Source organism: Lepidochelys kempii, chromosome 9, assembly GCF_965140265.1.
Source record: "Lepidochelys kempii isolate rLepKem1 chromosome 9, rLepKem1.hap2, whole genome shotgun sequence".
NCBI lineage: Eukaryota > Metazoa > Chordata > Testudines > Cheloniidae > Lepidochelys > Lepidochelys kempii.
Genome location: NC_133264.1, coordinates 94,769,901 through 94,795,472, shown reverse-complemented (window position 1 = coordinate 94,795,472; position 25,572 = coordinate 94,769,901). Strand labels below are relative to the sequence as shown.

The following is a 25,572-nucleotide window of genomic DNA, read 5'->3' as shown; positions in this document are numbered from 1 at the left end:
TGCTTAAATGCGGACAGCACAGCAGAGGTGGGTCTTGAACAGGGCCTTACAAGTGGGCAGGATAGAGGCCTTGTGTATGAGCTGAGGGAGGTTGTGCCATGCATAAAGGACTGCATGGAAGAGAGCACAGAAGCAGTAGTATATGAAGCTGACAAATGGGCGGATATGGTTAGGAGCTTTGGTGGAGTGGAGGCAATGGAATCTGATTTAGGCACTGGCCCTCGAAGTTGATATTCAGGTTCCCTCTATACATTTGGGACTAAATCATGTCTCCACCTTTTAATGCACGTTAGAGACGATAACAAAGGCAAGGGGACTCTACTTCCAGTTCTTCTGTTCAGCAAGCATCTCTGACGTTTCCACAAGTGCTCTGGTGAGCTTCAGTTAGTACTAATGACCTCGGATGGTGTCTGTCTGGTGGGAGTGTGCTGATAGTCAAAATCTCTTTCCCTCCCACACTAGCTGGCAACAGCAGGGCTGCGGTCGGAAGTGTGTGTGCTAAGCTTTTTATCTATGTGTAGCAAGTACCACTCCTCCCAGCTCCTTTGTAAATATTTCATAAGCCCCCGAGCGTGTCTTGAAGTATTACATATGAGGCTCTCAGCCACCACTGCTCATGGAATGTGCTTACTCCCCCAGCCATCTTGTGAGCCTTCACAGAGCACCAAGGTTTTTAGGAAGCAGAGAGGCATATATGAGTGGTACATCTTCTTCTTTTTTTTAATTCACTGACTTATTCTTCATCCATCATAGCTGCTCATTTAAAATACCATTCGTGCACCAGGGAAACTGCTACACTCTGGGCTTCTATATAGATTTTTAATTTTCTCCAGTCAATGGTTTATGATGCTTTTCAACTGCTCCTTTTGGTCTAAAGCTTTAGTAATTAGATTAGTCATGTTAGTTAAAGCAGGACAAAGTAATTTTAAAGGAGATTGTGAATGGGCAGCTGAAGAAAGATATGCTAATGGTATCTAAAATACTTGAAACTACAATAGCCTTTTGTACATTGATAGAACCAGCAAGACCTTCCTTCTTGAAGAAGCTGAGAATGTTTTGGTTTAAAGCAGAGATGGACCCTATACATAAAATTCAGATCCAGATTTTGGACACACACACCCCCCCCCACTCCAAAAAGTTTGTTGGTGTTCAGAGGCAGAGGTTTGATTTGGATTCTTGACATAGACATCTGGATCTGGGTTTGGCTCCCCCATCCCCAAACTCCCAGGTTGTTGGGAACTGAAGTTTTGGGCCTGTATTCAGGAACACATTCGTATTCAGGAAGAGCACTTAAATACGTGCAAAGTCCCATTGAAGTTAAGATCATTTTTATAAAGTATTAACATCAATTGAAATATTAAAGTTAAGCATGTATTGAAAAACTTTATTGAATAGGAATGGATTTAGCAGTTTCTTTAATTCTTTCCTGAATCAGGGCCTTTGTTTGGCTGATTATAATGTGAGACCCTCTGTGAAATTTGGATCAGAATCTGAAGTTAGGAAATGTGTGGGTGTTTGGGGTTTTTTTCCCATTACATTCAACGAGAAAACTTTTTAGAATAAGGTGGTTAGTGTAGTTTGTAAACTAATTGCAGATGGGGGGGAGGGATAGCTCAGTGGTTTGAGCACTGGCCTGCTAAACCCAGGGTTGTGAGTTCAATCCTTGAGGGGGCCATTTAGGGATTTGGGGCAAAAATTGGGAATTGGTCCTGCTTTGAGCAGGGGGTTGGACTAGATGACCTCCTGAGGTCCCTTCCAACCTTGATATTCTATGATTCAGTGTAATCAAGCAAGTCCAGCTGGATAAAATCCCAAAGGGACATTTATATTGATAGTCTCTTGCTTATTATTTTAACTCATACCTTTAATGATGTAAACTCTTATTATTTTTTCTGTAGTCTTTTATTGTCAGTTTAAATTCCATAGAAGGCAAAAGAGGACTACAATTCTATTATATTTACAGCGACTGAGCCAGATTCCAACAATTATCAGATTCCTTGTACATTTCTTAAATAAAACATGAAGATAACCCAGTCTCCTGGTCCACATTTTCCCTCCCTGAATAAAAACAGAGACATTCTAACAGTCAAGGATATAGGTAAGCTATTAATTGCTTAGCACGTAACATCAGCTTCCTTTATGCACACAGACACTACACCACTGATGCTTAGCATTACTACTGACTTACACCCTGTAAAACTGCACTGAAATCAATGTAAGTCATCTTGGAATTTGGGCCCTGGAGTACAAATTGCATTGTACAAAAGCAAACGCATTGTCTAGCTGCTGAAAATCTACAAAGCCTGAACAAAGACACTGAATATTCAAATAACTAATCTAGTGGCTCGAGAGGAGGCCCTAGAGTGAGGACTCCTGGGTTTGTATTAATAATAGTCATGTTTATGATGCTTGTGCCTAAGGCCAGCCAAGAGTGGGGCCCTATTATGCTAGCTGCTGTACAAACACAGTGTGTGGTACGTGGTCCCTGCCTTCAGAGCGAAATAGATAGACAGACACAGGGTGGGGGAAGGGGTAGGGCACCCAAGCAAAGTGAGCACTTTAAAGGCAGCATTTGGGGGGGGAGGGCTGGCTGGTGGGTCAGCTAAATTTAGGGGGAAAGGGAAGGAGAATGAGAGGGACAGGACAAGGGAGAAGATGGTAAGAGGGGCAGATACGGTGTGAAGCTGAGGTGAAGAACCTGTGAGAAAGGGGGAGGCTTGAACTAAACAGCCAATCAGCACAGACGGAGAAAGTCCAGTCAAAACTATTAAGTTCTCTGAATGTCCAAAGGACCAGAAGTCCCTGCTTTGGCTGCTTCTGCCCCTATTGGCTGGAGTCTCTGACTGGAGGAATCTCTCCTGCACAGGCTAGGGTTCAGGGCTGTGGCTGGGAGGAGGGGTGTCCTTGGCTGGGCTCAATTTTACCCCTCCCCACGATGAAGCAGTAGTCCATGCTTTGGCTGCTTCTTCCCTCACCGGCTGGAGCCTCTAGTTCTGTTCTTGACTCCTCTAAGTTCACAGAGTGAGTCAGTGGCAAAGTGGCTTCACCTCTTTGTGTCCCCATTTCCCCATTTGTTAAAGAGGCCTAGTTTTTTTCTCCCTTACAGAGTTATTGTTATTCGTATTGTGGTGGTGTCTAAAGACCCCATTAAGGATGGGAGCCCCTAATGTTGGCCAAAGTACAGACAGAGACCTTTCTGCCCATAATTGTGTACAATGTAAGGATTCCTCCTTCTCATTGGTAATGGATGAACCTGCAACATTGTAGAGGGTCAATATGGGTTGAGGAAACATCTGGTATAGAGCATACTAAACATGGAGGTAGGACTTGGGTCTGTTGTCTTTGCAAATATCAGCAAGGTGCATGAACCATTCATGAACCTATAGAAATACGTTGTTTATTCAAGCCTCAATCACACTTGGCAACAGCAGCCCCAAGTTGCCCTCCATAACCCAGGCACTGGAATCTCCTGCTTACCTTGTTTGGCCTTTGCTTGTAGTATTTCTTTTAATGTTTCTGTTTGGCAAGGTGACACTAGAGTGGTGAGTGTATCTAGAAACAGGTGACTTAGATTTGTTGGCTCAGCGGTAATGTGTATGGACATGGAGCATTGTATTTATTTTAATATGAAATAGGGTCATATTTTAATATGAAATATACATACACTGGAGGTATCTTGTCCAGCCCGGGTGGACAAACACACTCCAGATTTGATCAAGTGAGTGCTTTAAAAATAGAAGTATAGCCACAGTAGTACAGGCTAGCCACACTAGTTCCTACGGTTCCAGGTGGGCTTGTAATTGGCACAGTTAGCCCAGTCTGCCATCCACACTGCCACTGCTGCACTTCTCTTTTCACTAGCTCAATCAAAGCTAGTGCACCTACATTTGCCCAGTCTGGATATCACAACTACTGTTTGTGTGTAGATGTCTCCATTGTGACACTGATTACTGTATAAATATTTTAAATTTCAAAAACATAGTTTTATATCACCCCATTCCTATCAATGGGCAACAAATGAAACCACCCATGTGATCAAACCAAAGTTCACTTGCTAAAAGCAAAAATGAATGTCAATCTTCTCCTATGCAAGCATGAGCTGTATTAGTCTTTACATTCCATCTCATCCCAAAACATCACACAGAGGTTTGCAGTAGGTTTAGCAACATTTTGAACTCATATGGAAAATATTCAAAACAGGAAATACTTTAAATGTTTATATTCCTCTGAATGTTGAGTTAATGAAGAAGATTAGAAATATTTCCCTATCTGTCTGTGGAAAGCTGTCTACAATAAATATTCAAAGAGTATCAAGGATTTCACTGATCAGTTGAGAAACTATGGTATCAAATGTAAAAGTGAGGCCAATGCCATAAAAGAACACACAATCCTCTTATAGAGACTTACATTCTGTTGGGAATGAGGTTTTTGATAAAATTATTGTAGCATTGCAAAGGAATTACCCAGTTTTACATCATCAGTACACCAATATAATTAGCTCTCCTGTAATATTTAGTTGATTATATTCCTAGGGCACATGGAACCCAACTGTGATTCTGTTGATCAGAGAGAATCAGAATATTGATGATCTTGTGGAGAACAAACAATTCAGTGCTTTCTTTCTCTTTGCACAAGGCAGCGAATATCTAGACCCTTCTGTTATATTCATAGAATACATGCAAACAAGTTAAATAAAAAGATTAAATACTCTTGCCAGAAGGTTACCGTGTAACACTACTTTATTTCTTAAAAACCAGAACCCTAATACACAAGAACCAAAACCAAAGAGTGACAAATAGGGCACTCTCTAAGGCAGAGAGGCACAACTCTCTCTGGCTTGCTCTTTGCACACTGACAGCAGAAGATCCCTATCACATGCTTCCCTACAGAGTCCCCTAGTCTGCCAGGAAACTCTTTGCTTTTAAAGAGGCATATTGGAATTTTAAGAGTTTTCAGTACGTCACAGCTATTAAAGTATCATGCTAAAGCAAGGAGACTTTTCTTCCGAGATCTGGGGCCAGATCCTTCAGTCCAGTGCAGCAGCTTTGTACCACATTGCTGATGGATCATTGTCTTAAAACTGACATAACTGGCCAGGGAAGGATCACCACAATGTAATGGGTGATCCCACGGTGGCACTGAATTGGTGTTGTGGCTCCTTTGCTCTTCCTACTCTTCCCTATCCCTGTCCCAGGTGGACTGACCAAGGGAAAGGAGCATTGCTACCGCACCCCTTCCTAGCTGTAGCATCAACCTTTAGGTTCTGTTGACAACCAGTGTAACTTAAGGGAGGCTTCCTGCTGTTCCAAGTGACCCCAGGGAAATGGACTGCCACATATCTGGGTTAGGATTGAGAGACCTTAAAGGCCACCACTACACCACTCCCCTTCCTAAACCATGCTTTGTGCTGAGGATCTGGCCCTTAGGGCTTCAACATGAATGAGAAGTGACCAAGATGTGACACTGTTTTTCTTCCCACTGTGATGATCATAGAAATGTAGGGCTGGAAGGGACCTCAAGTTGTCATGTAGTCCATTGACCACACTAAGGAGGGATCACACACTCGCTCTCGCTCTCTCCTGGTACCAAGGCAGAGTGGGAAAAACAGATGTATTGAGCCATTCAGAAGTCAGCTTTTTGCATACTTGGCCCCTGGGAAAGTCTGAGGAAATGGGATGAATTTATCCCCTGTTGACGTCAGTGAGTCGCGCATGTATAACTCAGGATAGAATGTAGCCCACTACGCATGGATGCTCTTATTTATTTCTTAGCTCTTCTGAGCCACTTAATTCTTAATCACCGTGGTGATGAATTTTGGCATAAAGTCTCAAAACCTAGAAAATAGATGTCAGGGTTTTTATAAAAACTTCTGCATTCTTGGGAAAATTGTTTCCCTTCTTACTAAGCTCAGACTGTAACATGAAATGTGTCTTAAGCTCTCAGAGACACGTCAGAACTGAATTTACTTGACAGCTGGATCATAAAATAATGAGAATCTTGATGTTTGCTAAGTGAACATTTGCTGATCACTATCAGCTTAATTCAGTGCACCTGTATGGCTCAATCAGCTGCTGTACAAGTGCCTTATAAACGTAATACAAAAAAAAGAAAGGAAGGAACCAGCCAGCATTTGCAACTGCATTTTAAAATATTTCTAGTTGAAGTGTGATTTTGACTGATAGAAAACATAAATGTGGTAGAGGACATCTGGGATCATTTTAGTTTGACAGGGTCTTATGGGGGTGATATATTGAGTATGTAGCGGTTTGTGGGAAGAGGTTAAGGACTAAATGGATTTTTATTTCAGCAAGAGATAAAGATAACAAATACAGTGGAAATTTAATTAACAGAATGGAATGGCACATTTAGAAATGGCTGGTTTTGGCAACACACATACAAAGGGGATATGAAGCGTAGAATAAATTAATGGAGCTATTCTGAGATTATATGAAGAAAGTGACTTTTGATAGCAGGTTTAGTTCTTCAGGGAATGAAACAAGCAATTTTAAGAACCCAACATTTTATGATATGGCATGGGGAGGATTTGGTGGTCATTTGGCTTGTTAAGAAGTTTAAAGAATGATCTCTGTGAAAAAGGATAAAAGATTAGAAATAATTAATAGTAATTTTACAGTAAGATTGGCTAGGCTTAGAAAAGAGGAAAAGTGTCAAGGAACTGAATAAATTGTAAGTTGATTTGGTAAAGGCAGATTATTAGTAAAAGTTTAATGAACCCAGTGCATTTCATGATAAATGTTTTCACAAACAAAGGGATATTTAATATAGCTGACAAAAGCATATGGCTTGGAGCTGAAGCTAGAAAAATTCAAAATGGAAATAAGGAACAAATATTTAGCAATGGGGGTAATTAACAATTGGAACAGTGGAGGATTCTCCATCACTTGGAGTTGTTACTGGATATCGTTCTAAAAGATGTGCTTTAGCTCCACCACAAGGTATTGGGGCCCAAAGCAGGAATTAGCAGGTGAGGTAATTGGATCAAGCCCTTACAAATGTCAAATCTAAATGTCAATCTCTAAAATTAGTATTATCAGCTTTCTCTGCTCCTACCAAGATAGCAGACAGCCACTAATATACTCCAACCATTTATCTTCCTGTGGCTTACAGATATAATGTATATAGCATAAATCAATGTCAGAAGACTCTATAAGCACTTTACCATACATTATACCATATTAATAAAAATATGAAATATACTTTGAGAAGTATTTCATTCACTAGTTTTGAGAACCAGTATTCATTAAAAAAGCTGGCATGTGGACATGGACTGTTATGATGATTTTCCAGTTTTCAGTGTTTTGGAACTGTCTGATGTATCTTCTTCTTTCTTGCCATTTCTCCATTCAGGGTTGGCAACTTTTATAGCCTTCTTCCTTAATTCATGGTGATATTCCAGGCTGCAGATTGGTCTCTCTCAGGTCTGCTGATATCCACTCCAGGTACTACCTCTTTGGTCTCCTCCTTGATAACCTTCCATCCACAATCATTGTAGGAGCCTTCCTACTGATACAACTTTCCAGTCTCTGCTGGATATAGCTTGATCAGTTCACATGAGCATATCTATTGGATGAGATTTACAAGTTGTCTGTCCAAGCCTGACACCTTCGGTTTGGAATTGGAATTTTCCTTCTCCGAGGTGAGCTGTCAGCCAAGGCTGATGGGCCTCACCTGTCTCAGAAAGACTTATTTTAAGGTCATCTTTATTCTGCTTGACATACTCATCATAGGACTTAAGTGGCATTTTATAGAAGCAACTATGCCAACAACTACCCTACAAGGCTTGCTGAGAGATGTCACCAGTTGGTCATGACCGCTGCTTAAATATTTGCAGCTGTATATCTGCAGAATGTTCCCCTATCCGCCCCCCCCCGGGGATGTTGGGAGTTGGTCATTCCTACACAGGTATTATGCATCATATTGGACCAAATGGGATGAATGTGGCCCATTATAAAGGCATTATAAAATCATATACAACCTGAAAGTAAAAACCAGAAAACAACAAAAACACAACAACATTATTTTTTATCATCTCTAACTTGATCAACAGCGAAAGGCTGGCATTAAGGGGAGGCGGGGAAGCTTGTGACTGATCCGGGCCTAATATAGAAGTCCTTCTTTAGACACATCTCCCCTGGAAGTCGTTGTTTAGGGCAGTATACATATAAAGAGCCACCATCTTTACCTGAGGCCAAGGAGTGTATGTTGCCGCTCAGAAGAGGGAAGCAACACTAGCATTAAGTCTGATCCTGACCTGGCTCTGTGTCAGAGTAAGTTAGAGTAGGCTGTGGGCTGCTCTAACTTATTCAACCACCCACTGATATTGTGGGAGACAGTGGGGATGGGTGTGATGCATAGAAGTCCCATCTGTGCTGACTATACCAGTGGCAGGGAGGGAGAGTGGGCCAGAAGTCACGACACTAGATCTCTCTATATGCGGCCTGCTCAGTGGCTTTAAAGCCACTTTGCAGGAGCCCTGTGTGCAGTGGGACCTATCAGTGGGGGAATCAAGGCCAAAATGTTCATGTAAAACTTCTCAGGAAAAAAACACCTTTTAATGGGAACATCACTGTCTAAAGTAAGAGCAATGTTGGAAATGATAAATATGGATGCAATTTGCCTGGCGACTTTCCATTTTTTTAATAAGAAGCTGCAAAGCTACTAGGATACAGAAGTTGCCTAGTTGTTAATTTGTTCATAACTGGCCTGAAGCCAGCTACATACATTATTTACTAATCTCTATTCTTTTAGAGTCTATTTTAACAAATTACACCTACACTTGTGTTTGGAAGAAGAAGGAAAAAATAATTCTCTACATCTTTATATCCACAGCAACTGTAGGGGGTATCATGTTTTCTTTGAGAAACCAAAGTGCAATTCACTTCCCTTAATACCTCTGTTTTTGGAGAATGATGCACACTGAGGAAATAAATAAGCAAGTGAAGGCCTGGAGAAGCTGTTAATTCTTCAGTTGCAGAGAGAAATCTTGTTCCTACTATACCAAAATCCATTGACAGCATCTCGATCCAGGCAAACCTATCAGACCATGACCTGCTGTGTCAAAAACCACAGGACAGTGTCAGTGAATTAAGGAAAACAAATGTAGAGGTTTATCCTGCAGAGATTCCTTTGAATGCCCCTCTCAGTGGGGAAGGACTAGAGAGGCTGTGAAGTAGATGGAGAATGTCACCTTCCAACCCAAGAAGAAGAAAGTTGTAGCCTTGTGTGCAAACCCCTTTGAAGTACTGGTCATGATGATCTTCTACCATGGCATCATAGCTGGACTCATGCTGCCATTGGCACCTTTCCCTATGCCTGATTAAGCCCCCTCCCCAATCTCAGAAAGACTGAGCTTACTTGGAATGAAAAATATTATGGAGCATTATCTCCTTCAAAGACATGCACTTAGATATCAGCATAGCTCAAAGTGAAGTTCCTTTCCCAAACCTGTCGCCTTCTGTACTGCACAACCCAACCACATACTGTGACAGGTTGGATCACAGAAACCCCTTAGGACTGCCATCTGATGTGTTGAGACTACCTCTGAGCCCGTTTTCCCTGCCAGCTTGGGACTCCAGAATCTTGCCTTGTTTGAGCCAGACATGCTTGCCTACTGCAAACACAGATCCAGGTCTGAACGACGTCCCCTAAAAGCTGCAGGCTTAACTGAAAACAGCTTAAGAAGTGTTTCTGTCTCCAACACTCAGATGCCCAGCTCCCAATGGGGTCCAAACCCCAAATAAATCTGTTTTACCCTGTGTAAAGCCTGTATTACACCGAGAGATATGCACAGCTGTTTGCCCTGCCCCAGGTATTAATACATACTCTGGGTTAATTAATAAGTAAAAAGTGATTTTATTAAATACAAAAAGTAGGATTTAAGTGGTTGCAAGTAATAACAGACAGAACAAAGTGAATTACCAAGCAAAATAAAATAAAACATGCAAGTCTAAACCTAATACAGTAAGAAAATGATTACAGATTAAATCTCACCCTCCAAGATGTTCCAATAAGCCTCTTTTACAGACTAGCCTCCTTCTAGTCTGGGTCCAGCAATCACTCACACCCTTGTGGTTACTGTCCTTTGTTCCTGTTTCTTTCAGGTATCCTTTGGGAGTGGAGAGGCTATCTCTTGAGCCAGCTGAAGACAAAATGGAGGGGTCTCCCAGGGGCTTAAATAGACTTTCTCGTGTGGGTGGAGACCCCCTCCTCTCTCCTATCCAGAATTCAGATCCAAGATGGAGTTTTGGAATGACATGGGCAAGTCACGTGTCCATGCATGAGTGAGTTCTTTACCAGCCAGGCCACATTCCTGGGAAAGCTCAGGTATGGATTGATGTCTCCAAGTTCATTGTTAGCTTAAGTGTTTCTTGACTGGGCACTTACTGAGAATAGTCTTTTCTCAGGAAGCTGACCAACTACTTCACTGAGGCTACTTAAAATTAAACAAGTACCTAGCCAATATTCATAACTTTGTATATGAAAATGATACATGCATACAAATAGGATGAAAATATCCAGTAGATCATAACCTTTGCAGAGATGTTACATGGCATATCTGGCATAAAACATATTCCAGTTATGTCATATTTACTTTCATAAGCATATTTCCATTAAGCATTATGGGGTGCAACGTCACAATTCAAAGAGGTACACTTAGATATCAGCATAGTTCAAAGTGAAGCTCCTTTCCCAGACCTGTCACCTTCTGTGCTGCACAACCCAGCCACACACGCTTTGGGTTTAGGTGCTTCAGTTTGCTTGGGTAATAATGCTGACTATGCCAGAGAGCTGTTATTCTCTTTTATCTACATCTGCAACTCTTTTAGCAGACTTTTGCCTCCTTCCACTTGTGTTAGTGGAGAGGAACATCAGCACTCTAAATCAGCATCCAGTACATTATTATGGCATGCATGGATACAAACGCAAGTTTTAGCACTCCCTGGATTTCACTGAGTACTTACTCATACCTCATCACCACAGTATCTGGGCCTCCCATTATGTTAAGATGAAAATTTGAGCAGGTCAGATTTTTTTTTGTGGGGGGGAGGTTAAAACATTTTTTCACTGAAAAATGAGTTTTCTATCAAAGATAACGTTTTTGCAGAAAAAAATAATGTCAGGTAATCTTTTTTTGAAAAATGTGATGACGTTGGTCTTGGACAACCAAAAAGTTTTTGGTTTTCAGCTTTCGGTGCCCCCCACCCTTTTCTTTCTCTTTTTTCCTTCTTCTTTTGTCAATGGGAAAAAATTCAGTTATGAAAAATCTAATATTTTCCCCTGTTTTTGTAAAAAAAAAAAAATAGAAATACTGGAACAAAATTGCTGGCAAAGTGAAATGTTTTATTTGCTTTGGAATATTTTTTGCAGAAAACACCTTCTAGAGTTTGACCAACCCAAAACAGTAGAGGTAACGGGGTAAAATTCTCTGGCCAGTGTTGTACATGAGCTCAGACTAGATGATCTATTCTAGTTTTATAATCTATGAATAACAATTTTCTTCCTTCTGCACCATAAGGAAGCAAGTTTAGAGTTTGTTTTTTTTAGTGACTGAACCCATGAGAATGTGGGTGCATCTTCACTGCAAAAGAAAAGAAAACTCTGTGGCAGTGAGTCTCAGAGATCAGGTCAACTGACTCAGGCTCACAGGGCTCATGCTATCAGGCTAGAAATAGCTGTGTAGGCATTCCCACTTGGGCTGGAGCCAAGGCTCTAAAACCTGGTGAGGGGGGATGGATCTCAGAGCTCCAGCCTGAGAGACAGTGCTTCACTGCGATTTTTAATCATTTGACTCAGGCTGTGAGACTTGCTGATGCATTTTGATTTTTTCCCCACCACAGTGCAGAGGCACCCTGAGGATACTACTGTGAGAAAGTCCAGGTGAAGGTGTGGGTCTGAATGTAGTGAGGGTAGAGGTTGCTCTTATTGTCCTGGTACTGAGTATCATAGCCTTAGTCCAGCTCTGGTGCACGTCCTTGCTCGACAGTATCGTTGGTCCAGTGGAATGCAGGTATGATATAGAGCTTTGAAAATCAGGCCAGCTCCCTTGAACTGGACTCTGTGTTCAATGGAAAGCCAGTGTTGCATATCTGAGTGATGTACTCCTGGTGGTCTGTGCTTCTGAACGGGTGGGCTTATGTATTCTGCATGGCTTTTTAAAATAAGTTTTGCAGTGGGACCCAGATCTTCAGCTGGTGTAAATCAGGCTAGCTCCATTGAAATGAACAATTCTATAACTCTGGCAGTATAGAACCTGGGGGTGTGTGAACATGTGTAGGTGGAAGCAGAACATAATTTGATTCTGCTGTCTGTGGTGCTGGAGACAATATAAACATCCTGCCATCCTGATATCATTGTGTTATTGTTAAAATATTTGGTAGATGCAAATAGGAGCTGAGATGTAATAGTCTTTATATGGCATTGCTAAGAGCAAAGTATGAACACCATGACAACAAGAAGCCTGCAAGCTGTCATGTTATTTGTGTTCAACTTGCAGAACAGAATATAAAAAGGCGTCAGCTAACAGATATCCTGAGCATCAGTAGGAATCAGGAGAGGAGGAATAGAAGATGTTGAACATGAAGAAATGTACAGCAATACACTCTGGGAGCTATAATCGTTGTCGTACCGTTATTTTTTCTAAGATGATAATCAATTATTTAAAACAAAACAAAAAATCCACCCCAACCCATCCCCTTCAAACACAAGCACTTTAACCTTCAGAAATCATCCACCCTCCTATGTGTGACGTTGAAGGAATTTGCTAACCAAAGGAGACAGCACATGAGAAATCCTTTTAACTTACTATAAATTACAGAACCGCTGACCAATTATAAACTTGACATGCATGGCTGAGGGGATCTGCGGAAATATCTTTCAAAAGAGCTGAGATAAAAGTACTTCAGACAGGAGACAGAAAATAGATGAGAAGGATTGAACAAAAAGCATGAATGGGTAGCATTGTGTCTATGGAGATTGTTGCCAGTAATGCTGCTAATAATCCAAAGGCCACTGCCGAAGTTAAGGATTGTGTCTAAACTTTGTTGTTGTTTAAAAAAAAAAAAAAGTGAAAGAAAACTATCTCTAGCTTCGAGCAGTTCAGACTATCAAATCCTGATTCATTATATCGGCGCACCTTGTGTAGTCATATACACCAGTACAAAATGGTTTTAAAACACTATTGTTCTAGTAGAATTTACACCTTCCTTTGCACTGGTGGACTTGATTAAACAAAGTACAGAGCAGTGGAGAATGAGACTCATTGCTAAGTGACAAACAATTAGAGAGCAAATCCTTCTTGTCTTAGGGCAGGTTTACACGACAGTGGGGATAACGCTCTGAGATTGATCCACCGGCAGTCGATTTAGTGGGTCTAGTGAAGACCCGCCAAATCGACTGTAGATCACTCTCCAGTTGACCCCTGTACTCAACCCCCGATGAGAAGAGTAAGGTAAGTTGATAGGAGATTTTCTCCTGTCGACCCCCCTGCAGTGTAGACCCCACGGTAACTTGACCTAAGGTACGTCGACTCCAGCTACGTCATTCACATATCTGGAGTTGCGTAGCGTAGGTCGATTTACCATGGTAGTGTAGACATAGCTTTACTCATGTGATTAACTTCAAGAAGACTATTTGGGCGATTAAGGTGAGCTGAGTTTTGAAAGACACAAGGCTTACGCATATTTCAAAACCTGAGCTTTTATCTACAATTGCCTACAGAGGCACTATGCTTTTGATATCATTGCCGAGTGGATAGTTTCTGGAATATGCTTCCAGAAATCATGATACACAACTCAATATGCTGATTGGCTGGCAATTCTCTCTGTCTTTGGTTTTTCTATAGCTCCTAGTGCTGCAATACATAAGCACTGAGAATTGATAGTAAATACAGCAATGCAGTATTATTCGTGGCGATGCTAAGCAATATTTTAGCATTCACTCCCCTCTAGAACAAATTTAATTTGTACATCAGAATATGAGGTTTCATCAGGGTATACTGCCTAAGAAAGCTGAGATTTTCCATGTCATAGATTCAGCATAACCAGTTTCCTTGAATGACCTACAGTAACTAATAAATCACTCTATATTACACCACTTATAGAATACCAGGAAGCTGAAATAGTAATTTAGCACTTGGCTTCATTAATGATGAACCTTACTAAAACTATGAAAAATTCTGCTGACAGGCCATCTGTTTGCTGTCAGCTAGGAATTGATGGCATGGCCCTAAGCTACATTAGATGCAGAAGAGCCCCTTGCAGAATTCAGCAACTGATCCCAAGAAAGTAAACTTCCTAGTTGTGTGTTCACCTTATCTGCTACTGTACAAAACTAATATCTTTGAAACCAAGGGAGACACAGAAACAAAAAAAAAAATTGTGGCATACTGTTCATTTAAAAATCAAAAAACAAAAAAACCAACCGGGAGATTTTTTATTTTTGTCCTTAATAGAGTAGGATTGCAGAATAATACATGTTCTTCTGAGGTTCATAACACCCAAGCTTTGGTTTTCACAGGGACAGATTGCAGAAGTCTGATTCATGATGGTGTCTACTTGCTCACGAGTGGTACCTCTGAAGTCACTGGGCCTGTTCAGAAATGCTCCCTGAGGCAAGACAGGGTTTTTCTGTCTGACACAGAGAGTGTATCCAATGTAAGCATGCAGGCTGGGGTTTCCGTTGGAATTCAGCAGAAGTTGGTTGCCTACTTTGCTTAAGTACCTTTGAAAATCCCAGGCATAATTGACCTTTATTTATTATTTAGACAGGATCTATTTTTGTGGCTAAGGACTGGACCAGGACATACCAGATATGGGTTTCATTCCTGGCTTTGCTGCAGACTCCCTGTTTGTCAATGGGCAAATCACCAGAGACTTGGTCCAAATGCAACTGGAATCAATGAAAGCTTTTCTGTTTAATTCCATGGAGTTGGACTGGGCCCTTAATCTCTCTCTCTCTCTGTCCCAATTCCCCATCTGTAAAACCCCAGGGATAATAATCTTTCCTTTCTATCACCCTTTGTCGCTTATATTTATTTAGATTGTAAACTTACTGGGCAGGAACTGTCCCTTACTTGGTGTTTGTACAGAAGCCACCCCCAAAGGGGTCTTTAAATGCTACTGTAACACACAGCAATATATAATGTATTTAACCAGTTGCAGTGAAAACATGACCTTTAATGAAAATGCTTGCTCCCTGGTGCAACTCCAAATCTGCTCCATGTGACTGGTTCCTTCCTGACAGCTCAGTTTTGGTTACTGCATTCCCTAAGTCTTGAAAATGACTGCACAGAGCTTCCCCAGGAAATGTGGGGGGCAGGCCATCTGTCTGCTGCTGTGTTGTCTGAAAAGGCTTTTTAAAGTGAATGAAGCACAGTGAAACACTCACTGTAAAAGTAGCAGTTACTAACACTTTATATAGCCACCTCTCATCCTGAAAGAAATCCAAGCACCTCATGGTTCCCCCTCTTGCAGGGTACTGAGTGTCAGTGTGAACTGGGGGTTGCTCAGCACATTGCAAGAGCCAATATCTAAGGTACTGATTTGGCTCTTCCATTACCTCAGAGTTATTAGTGTATTTATCCTCACAACAGGAGGTTGGACAGTGCTGCTGTTCCCATTTTACAGATGGGGAACTGAGGCACAGAGAAAGTAAGCAACTTGCCCAAGGTCACACAGGACGCCTGTGGCAGAGTAGGGAATTGAACCTGTGTCACCAAGTCCTAGGCTAGTGCCACGGGACCATCACACCACACTTGCAGTTTCAAGCCCTTTATACATATAGCACCAATGAAGCTAGCTGGGTGGACACCAGCTAGTTGACAGTACTTTGGATAACTGGGTGAAGATGTTGTGGCAAGGACCCTGGACAAATGCTTACTCTTACAGAACCTACCACAGGATCTTTAATGTGTGCATGGAATAACCTGGATCTCACTTTTTAAAAAAAGTCTCATCTGAAAGATCCGCACACAGTAAACTTCATGGAACTCAATTTATCTGCCTGAGAAAGATAAAGGGCTGAGTCAACCCTGCTGGGGTTTGCAATAAAAGGAGCTGATCAAATTATTGAAATTGTTGGCTTCTAGCGCTCTACTGTAATGATAAAATAACAATGATTTACTGGTAGGTTTATATAGCACCTTTCATTCAAAAGCATCCCAAAATGCTTTACAAACTCATACACAGGCTATATATAGGGATTTCTCACCCACCGCTGACAGGCAGCCTCCTCCAGGGTGAATCATGGGGGCTACTTACCAGCGCTCATCAACAGTACAGAACAATTCAGAATGTAGAGAGATGATGATAATTGTGGGGCTGATTCTTATCTCATTTTACACATATATTTCATTGGAGTAACTCGTCAAGTTAGACCAGAATCTGCCCCTTTTCTAATTAATCTGGAAGGGGGAATGTAGTCTCTCTGTCTGATGTATGACCAGCATGCCAAGGTTATTAGCAACCCTGTTCTTCCAAAAAACACAACAGAGATCTAATGGCCACATTTGGATCTACATTTTCTATCTCCTCAGAAAGACAGCACCTCCCCCAGCATATCAGCCTTCTGGGGAATTGGTTTAGCACTGACTCAGAGGTAAGTGTGCCACCCACTAAATCACCATCAGCATTTCCATAGTGGTTCCTTAGAAGCTTCCCAGCAAAGCCCTGCCTATGCCCAACCTTGCTTAGCCTGTAAAATGTTAACATGATCACATCATAAGAGGTCACAATAGCAGGCCAGCACTGCCCTACTGTGGTTACACTGTCTGCTGGAGAGACATCAAAACCACAGAGAAAGATGAAAGACAGAAGAGAAAAATAATCAGTACCACGTTAAAATGAATTGGGTGCATAGGTAGTATTATTGAGCTATTTGTTCCATGTGCTACTTTAGTGTAATGCTCTTTTTGTGCAATGTTTCGTTGAATTAGCATCTCAGTTGTCACAAGGAGCATCCGTTCTCACAAGGGCATGAAAAGAAAGACACCTTGTTGTTTTGCATTAATCAGTGAGAAATGGCATTGAGTAGCAGCAGCATTATCAAGCAATTTTTAGAGCCTGACTCAGAGTTAGATTTAACTGGTGCTGAGCTATGAAAGCCTCATGAAACCATCACAGAACAAACACCACTGTAAAAATCAAATCCCTTAAACCTTGAAGAATTGGAATTTTACAAGCTATTGTATTTTTATAGCTTTTAAATGCAGGGGAAATCCCTTACATTGTCAATAGACTGATAAAAGAAATAGAGACAGGGTAGAAAGCATAGACTACACTCTTGAAGCTGTATCATTCCACCTTTTTGTCTGGTAGCCAAAAAATTTTAAAGTTTATCTGCTTCCTTTTCAAAGAGGAGCCATTGCTGCCATTTGATTCAAGAGACAAGGTCATTGTCATCCAGCTTGTTAGTCAAGCTTTCCCTAGCTTTGAAATTAGAGCTTAATATGGCCTTGCCAAAAAATCCATGCTAAAAAAAGAGAAGGCACCTCGGCTATAAAAGAAATGCATCATAGCTATTGGATGCTGTTCAGTTCAAGAGGGGCCAGCGGTGGAATGAACACTTTTTAATTATACCCACTCACCCACTAGTCCCAATTAATTGAAGTGGGAATACTGGGGAAACACATAGAAAGGATATTGGCATCCCTCTGTTCCCTCTGAGTGGGCCTGATCCCTCGTATTGGGAGTCATTCCATTAATTCCATGTACAGTGGACTAAGTCCATCTGCCATTGGAACAGATTACCCAGTGAAGTGATGGATTCTCCATCTCTTGATGACTTCAGATCAAGACTAGCTGCCCTTCCAGAACATATGCCTTAGTCAAAACCAGTTACTGAGCTCCATTTACAGAAGTAACTGGGTCAAATTCTCTGGCCAGTGTTATACAAGTGGTGAGACAATACAATAATGCCTTCTGGTCTAAACTCTAGTCTCACTAGAATTTTGGAGGCTTGAGTTGCCTGTCTGTTGCACTGTTCACAATGTGCAAAAAATGGTACAAATTAACCCCAGTCCTCTCAAAACAAGATCCAAGGAGAAATCCCTTGTAGCTTCAGGCATCCACACACAGGGTCTCACCAGGATCCTGTCTCCACCCACACCTGCCTCACAGCTCATAGGGAAGCCATACTATGATTGGATCACCCCCAAGGTGTGGAGTGGGACTTCATGCACAAATTGTCACTTTCAACAGATAAAAGTGTGGATGCCGTACAGAGAGGCTGGAGTGAAAAGCCACTCCCTATGATCCAACCTCTACACCCTCTACTGTAAGATTTTCATTTGGTGGGGTCTGAAGGGACAAAGGAAAATTGTATTTTCCTTTTTTGCCCTTTCACGCAGATCTTGCCATTGTGCAAGTTTCATTCCTTCCTTAACACACACTAAAGGTGATATGGCCTATATTGTGCAAGATCATTCATTAGTTTAAGACCACTACAAAGCATAAACTAGGGTAAGTTTCAGTAAGAGCAGATTGAGTTAGAACTGGGCAGGGGAGGGGAAATCCATCCCTTGATAATTTTTGAGATATTGATATTTTTCATGGTCCCAAATCAGGATGAAAATTCAAAATATTGAGAACGTTCTTGCCCAATAATCTAATCTATCTATCTATCTATCTATCTATCTATCAGACTGGGTCAATTGAAACATCTCATTTTAATATTTTTGAAACATTTTGGATTGATTTCAGATTTTTTTATTTCTTTTTAATTTTTTTAAATCTAAATTAAGTAAAATTTCAAAGTGAAAATTTGCTCTGAACCAAAAAATTGTAACTTTTCATTTTGAAAATAGCAAGATGGGAAGGTCTTTGAAGGGTTTTTTGGGGGCTTTTTTTGGACCGGGAGGTATGTTGATACCAGCCATTTCTCATGACAAGTTTCAGGTTCAAAGAATCTGCATTTTTGAGGAAAACACATTTTTCTCCCCCAGAAAATTCCTAACGAGCCCTAATCTTAATACCTGAGACTAGCCTTGGTTTAGCCGCTTTTCAGATCCAAATGATTACTTAACAATTAGTTGTAGTCGCCAGCAATTTCATTCTTTTTTTTCTTTTGTTTAGTCTGTTTTGGCAGATTTAACATATATGAGTTTTTAAATGTGCTGTTAATATGCTATGGAGTAGAAGGATTCCTTGAGCTTAATATCGTAACACTAGACCTATTAAGATTTAGTTAGGTTTTGTGAATTATTCTTAACACATAATCACAGCACACATCTTAGCTCCTCTGGGGCCCTGCTAGAAAACATTCTGTGTGTATTCCATAATATAGATCCTTCCTACCGCTGAGTTTTTTTATATTCTTCTTAGTGCCACATAATCTTAGCTTACACCTTAATAGCTCTCTTTGGAAACTGTGGTGCATATGAATACTACACATTTATTGTATTGATCAAAAGTATATATTATTTATTACTCTAATTATTTACTAAAAAAGCACTGTAAATGCATGTGACATTTTTATGCTCCGAATTTATGAAAGTTTATGAATTTATGGAGTTAAAGCCTCTTGAAACTGAACTTCGGGATTAATGACATTACTCTTCCCCAAATGCCAGTTGTAGGAAAGGATGGTCTAGTAGATAAAGAACTGGGCTGGACCACAGGAAACCTGAGTTCAATTGCTGGCTCAACCACAACCTCCCTATGCAACCGTGGACACATCTCTGTGGGCCACCTGCAAAACAGGGATGATACTTTTCTACTTCAAAAGGGTGTCGTGAGGCAAAAACATTTTTTAACAATTGTGAGGTGCTCAGATATGACTGTGTTGAAGGCCATTTAAGAATCTAAGCAGGTAGGTTAGCAGGTGCTTAGCACATGTGAAAATCAGGCCCCTTTTTCAGGTGCTACCTTTAGGCAATCAGGATTGAAAATTTTGTCCTTTCTTCTTAACTTCCCTACCTATATACAATGTTGTTTTATAAACAACAGAAAGGTATTGAATTCCAGGGCATGGACTTTATGGAAGAGCATATTTAACAACTCTAGTAAATAAATGCATTAAGTTATACTGTTGCCATCTTGTAATTTTATCATGTCTTGTGATAGTTGTATTTTCCTTAAAAGGCCAGCACTCAGAGTTATGTGAGTATATCAGAACCTCTATCTACATGAGAAAAAAAAGTAAATGACTAGCCTTTCTTGTAGCAGGGGAAATCTTGTAAACATGAACCTTTAAGATTCAGAAACCAGAAGGCAAGTGGAAAGAACCCCAACATTGTCTGAAAAATCATACAATTTTTTTTTTAAATCTCATGATTTTGGGGGGTCTGGCTCCTATTTTTTTAATACTTGGTGCTGGCAATACTGTAATGAATTAAACTAAAACATCATTCTAAACCTCTCCCTGGCAATAATCTAAGACCTGGATCCTGCAAGTAACTGCACAATGAGGAGCCATATACCCACACAGAATCCCATCAAAGTCAATGAGACCTAAGCATCGATCCACATGGAGTCCTTTGTAGCATTGACTCCCAAAGGGTTTATTTGAAATTCAAATAATAATACAGAACTGAGACATGGTTCTGACACATTCCAATCCAGAGGGAATTTCCCTGGTTGAACTATAGTCTGATGGAAATGCTGACAGAGACTTACTAGCTATACTATAAATAGAAATATGCCTCTGAAGGAGGAATAAGTTGTTCTCTTATAACATTGTTTTAGCACTCCCACACACTGTTTACCTGGATTTCCAGTTACTGGTTCTGTGAAAGGTCCTTAAAATGAAGGTAGAATGGAGTTACTTTCAACAGTGTAACTGTTAATTCACTTGCATTCCTGTGTGTGTGTGTGTGTGTGTGTGTGTGTGTGTGTGTGTGTGTGTGTGTGTGTGTGTGTGTGTGTGTGTGTGCGCCTAAACAGGAAATTCCTTCCTAACTATAGATTGTTTCGAGACATTTTAATAGAGAACAAAACTATAAAGGTGAGTGGATAAAGAGAATGTTTTCATTTACAGCCTTGACATTCTGAATAGTCAATTCTCTTCTCTTTCTAAGGGCCAGATTTAGGTGCCTAACTACCTTTGTGGATTTTATGCCTTACTCAACAGATAGTCCCACTGATGTCAGTGGGAATACTCATAGAGTAAATTGCTACTTAGTGTGCATAAAGTATCAGAATCTAACCCTATACCACTGTACTGGATCTGTATATTGGCATACGAACACCTCATTATCTATTTGTCTGCTCATGGGAACATTTTAATATTATTATTTATTATTATTTATTATTTATTACTTCATGAATTTATAAAGTGGCCATCACCATAAGATCTTTTACTCATGTGCCCTACAAACAACTATCCCATCACACCATCCTTCTCCGCATAGCCTCTTGGAAGCACTACATCTAGAAATGGAATTCAGTTCCATTGAGTCAGAGTTGCTGGTAAAGTGTCCTTTGGTCAAACAGTGCTTCCTGAAAACAACACTTTGGTAAATATGGGGCTTGCCCCAACGCCCTTTGAAGTCAATGATCAGGCCCTCTGGGGACAAGAAATATAGGTTTCTGCCCTTCAGGGCCCCTAACTCAAGGGTAGGAAAAGATGCTCGTATTGAAACCCTCGTGCTAACAGCAGGTTTGTACAAGATCGCTGCTTATGGCAGCAAACGCATGTACAGTAGTATGAGTGTTTTTCTAATATATATTACTCAAGATGAGATGCTGACTCAAATGAGGTATTGTAACTTTCAGTGACTATAATGCCTTGTAGTTTGGATATGGCCAGGACATCTAATGGGAAAATTAACCAAAGTGCTCTGTCTCATATATTACATAATGAACTGGCTGCAGTCATGACTTGCTATCCTATTTCTTTTTATTCAGATCAGCCACAACAGAAAGCAGCACTCCCCATACATTTCTTGGTGTATAATGTTCCCACACTCACAGTGTGTTAAATATTGTTATGAGAGGAGTAATGCTCATCTATTAATGTTTGTTGATTTAGTCACGGAGGGCAAAATTCCCCATAGAAAGTTGAGAGGTCATACAGTCAACCCACCCATAGCATCAGCATGTGGGGCTAATGGCCCAGACTCTGCTGGGCAAACCTGTCATTGTCAATGTTAGCTCTGTGACTTAGCAAATAATTTGTTACAGGGAAGAAACATGGGCAGCATGGACCCTCAAAATATTATCCAGCATGAAATTCAAAGAGAAAAGCCTTCTTGTGGATGCAGCAACTACACTTGTGAATCCATTCTGTAGAAAGAGAATAATTCTTAGGTACTACAGATGTTGTATCATCCCTTGTGCTCACCCCACCGAAAGAAAGAGACTCCATAGTGATGTTCGGTAATCACACTTTTGCTTTATTTAAACTTCCCTAAAACCACCAGGCAAATCTTCCTTTCAATTATTTGTGCTAGTGCAAAGGGTGAAGATTATATGTCACGGTTCCTCCCCCACTCTGAACTCTAGGGTACAGATGTGGGGACCTGCATGAAAAACCCTCCTAAGCTTATCTTTACCAGCTTAGGTCAAAACTTCCCCAAGGTACAAAATATTACCCCCGTTATCCTTGGACTGGCCGCTACCACCACCAAACTAATACTGGTTACTGGGGAAGAGCTGTTTGGACGCGTCCTTCCCCCCAAAATACTTCCCAAAACCTTGCACCCCACTTCCTGGACAAGGTTTGGTAAAAAGCCTCACCAATTTGCATAGGTGACCACAGACCCAAACCCTTGGATCTGAAAACAATGAAAAAGCATTCAGTGTTTTACAAGAAGACTTTTAATAAAAAATAGAAGTAAATAGAAATAAAGAAATCCCCCCTGTAAAATCAGGATGGTAGATATCTTACAGGGTAATTAGATTCAAAAACATAGAGAACCCCTCTAGGCAAAACCTTAAGTTACAAAAAAGATACACAGACAGAAATAGTTATTCTAGTCAGCACAATTCTTTTCTCAGCCATTTAAAGAAATCATAATCTAACACATACCTAGCTAGATTACTTACTAAAAGTTCTAAGACTCCATTCCTGTTCTGTCCCCGGCCAAGACGACTACAGACAGACACAGACCCTTTGTTTCTCTCCCTCCTCCCAGCTTTTGAAAGTATCTTGTCTCCTCATTGGTCATTTTGGTCAGGTGCCAGCGAGGTTACCTTTAGCTTCTTAACCCTTTACAGGTGAGAGGAGCTTTCCCCTGGCCAGGAGGGATTTCAAAGGGGTTTACTCTTCCCTTTATATTTATGACATTGTAATTTCCCAATTTTTTTGTAGTTGAAGCACCGTGGGAGCTATCAAATGGAGAATGCAGACAATGGGTCTCAATCCCTGGTGGGCTGTGAAGTACAGTGACTGTGCACCAGACAGAGAATATTCAACTCATAATGACATGGTTAGAGAGAAGCACCAATGCTTAAAGTCCGAGGATGAAAAACTGGATTGTCTTATCCAGATATTTTTGTTTTCACCTTTTCCCCCCTCTTGTGTTCCTTTCCTTTCTCCTCCTCCCTGAACAGGAAGCCTAGTTAATTGCAGTCCACAGTTCAAGAGATGTTCACATCCCTGACCTGAGCCATTTTAATACGCTCTAATTTTCTTCGTATTAAATATGCATCTAGTGGGAATGAGGATAGCAAAGTGAAAGGAGAGAAGGGGAAGAAATACAAGGTTCCAGTTATACACATACTGTATTAATGGGTGCCTCCCAGTTTTTAATGTGTTTATCCTCACAATATCCCTGGGAGGTAGGGAAGTGTATCATTTCCCTAATGCTACAGATGGGGCCTGAGGCATAGAGAGTCTATATGACTTGCTTGAGGCCCACAGGAAGTCTATCGCAAAGCAAGGAAATTGTCTTAACCCGCAGAGTTACTTCCTTCTAGCTGCTGCACTAACAAACCTGAAAACTACCTTGAAGATTAAGAGAGTCCAAGGCCAAAAGGTACCATTGTGCTTATCCCGTCTGACCTCCTGCATAGCACAGGCCATGAAACTTTCCAAAATAATGCCTAGAGCAGATCTTTCAGAAGAAACATCCAATCTTAATTTAAAAAATTGCCAGTGATGGAGCATCCACCATGACCCATGGTAAATTGTTCTAACAGGTGAGTATCCTCACTGTTCTTTCCAGTCGGAATTTGTGTAGCTGCAACATCCAGCCATTGACTCGTGTTATATCTTTCTCTGCCAGACTGAAGAACCCATTATCAAATATTTGTTCCCCATGTAGGTACTTATAAACTGTGATCCAGTTGCCCCTTAACCTGATATCTTAAATCACTGGGTCTGCCCAGGGGACAGCGAGAGAATGTGTAATTGATTTGGCAGAGTACTAAAATGATGTGTTTGAAGCAAGAGAGAACACTGAACTGGTGTATGTTTGTTTGCCTATGAACATGTGAGGGAGTCTGACACTGATATAGTTTTGTTGGGCAAGGCAGCGACTTGCAGTGTGTGTGTGTGTTTCTTTTCATTTGTACAGAGGGGAAACAGTTGGGACAAGATGGTTATTTTTACAGGGCAGGGACTATTGTTTTATTACTATTTTTTAACTTTTAAGTGTGTGTGTATGTGTGTGTGTGTTGGAGATGAGTACATTAATGATGGGGAAAGGACACCCACATGGAAATTTTGCTAGGAGGCCCATCTATAAATCATTGTGAAAATTCCTTCCTTTCTTTTTAGGGGCATGGAAGGGGGGTTGTTAAATCAAGCCCTAAAGATTATGTTAAAACATCAATTTGTATTACTGTTACTACTGTACTGCTAATATTTACAGTAGCTTATCTTGGAATAATAAAATCTGATTACTGCTGCCTACATATAAAATCATTTCTGGTGTTAGCTTGCATTACTATAGCAGCATCAGCTTAGTTACTAAGAGTGTTACAATTACCCTTTGCTGGTCTCTGCCAATTTTCAGTGCATTCTGATGAAATAACTCTCATCTTTAGGTATTGCATTTGTTGCTTATTCCATTGTTTGTTGATTCATTTTTAATTCTCTCTGTGTGTATATACAATTGTCCATTTAGTTATGACAGTTTTTTTAATACACCACAGATGAAACAGTTGTTCAGTCTAAAGACAAGACAGCGTTTCTGGGTATACATTGTATGTGGAGCCTTCTGGCCCTGAGTATCAAATTCCAGTATAATGAGAACCTTGTGCTTATGTATACTAAACAGGAATTCAGCTTATACTGCCAGAGATTTGGCAGCAACCAGAGACTGAGCAGTTGCTGCCAAAAATTGCTGGATATTGTGTAAGCCCTTGTACTACACAGTGTGATAATTGAAAAGGTCCATGTGCAAAAGTTGAACTGGCAAATAAAATATAGATAGTAAAGTGACATTCAACCATCTGTTGCATATCACAAACACACTGGATTTACTTGCCAATAAGAGCAGAATGTTGCCATATCGTTGTACATATGATTAATAATGATGTGCAAAATTCCTAATTTTCGCTTTGATTTTTTTTTTTTTGGAAGGGGAAAAAACATATTTAGGTGTGAATAAGTGATGAGTGAACCTCCAAGAGTCTAAAAGTTCAGGTTTGGTGTTTGAAAAGTATTTACAGT

The 25,572-nt window shown here is 40.6% G+C and overlaps 1 long non-coding RNA gene across 1 annotated transcript in view; it reads left to right on the top strand.

Annotated features, from left to right (window-relative positions):
- The window catches only part of LOC140916958 (uncharacterized), a 93,020-nt gene that overhangs the window by 33,299 nt on the left and 34,149 nt on the right, over nt 1-25,572 (top strand). Inside the window, exons 2-4 of the long non-coding RNA XR_012160695.1 lie at nt 7,369-7,460; nt 10,122-10,344; nt 23,266-23,383. This is a non-coding gene — a long non-coding RNA (uncharacterized lncRNA). The remainder of the gene's footprint in view (nt 1-7,368; nt 7,461-10,121; nt 10,345-23,265; nt 23,384-25,572) is intronic.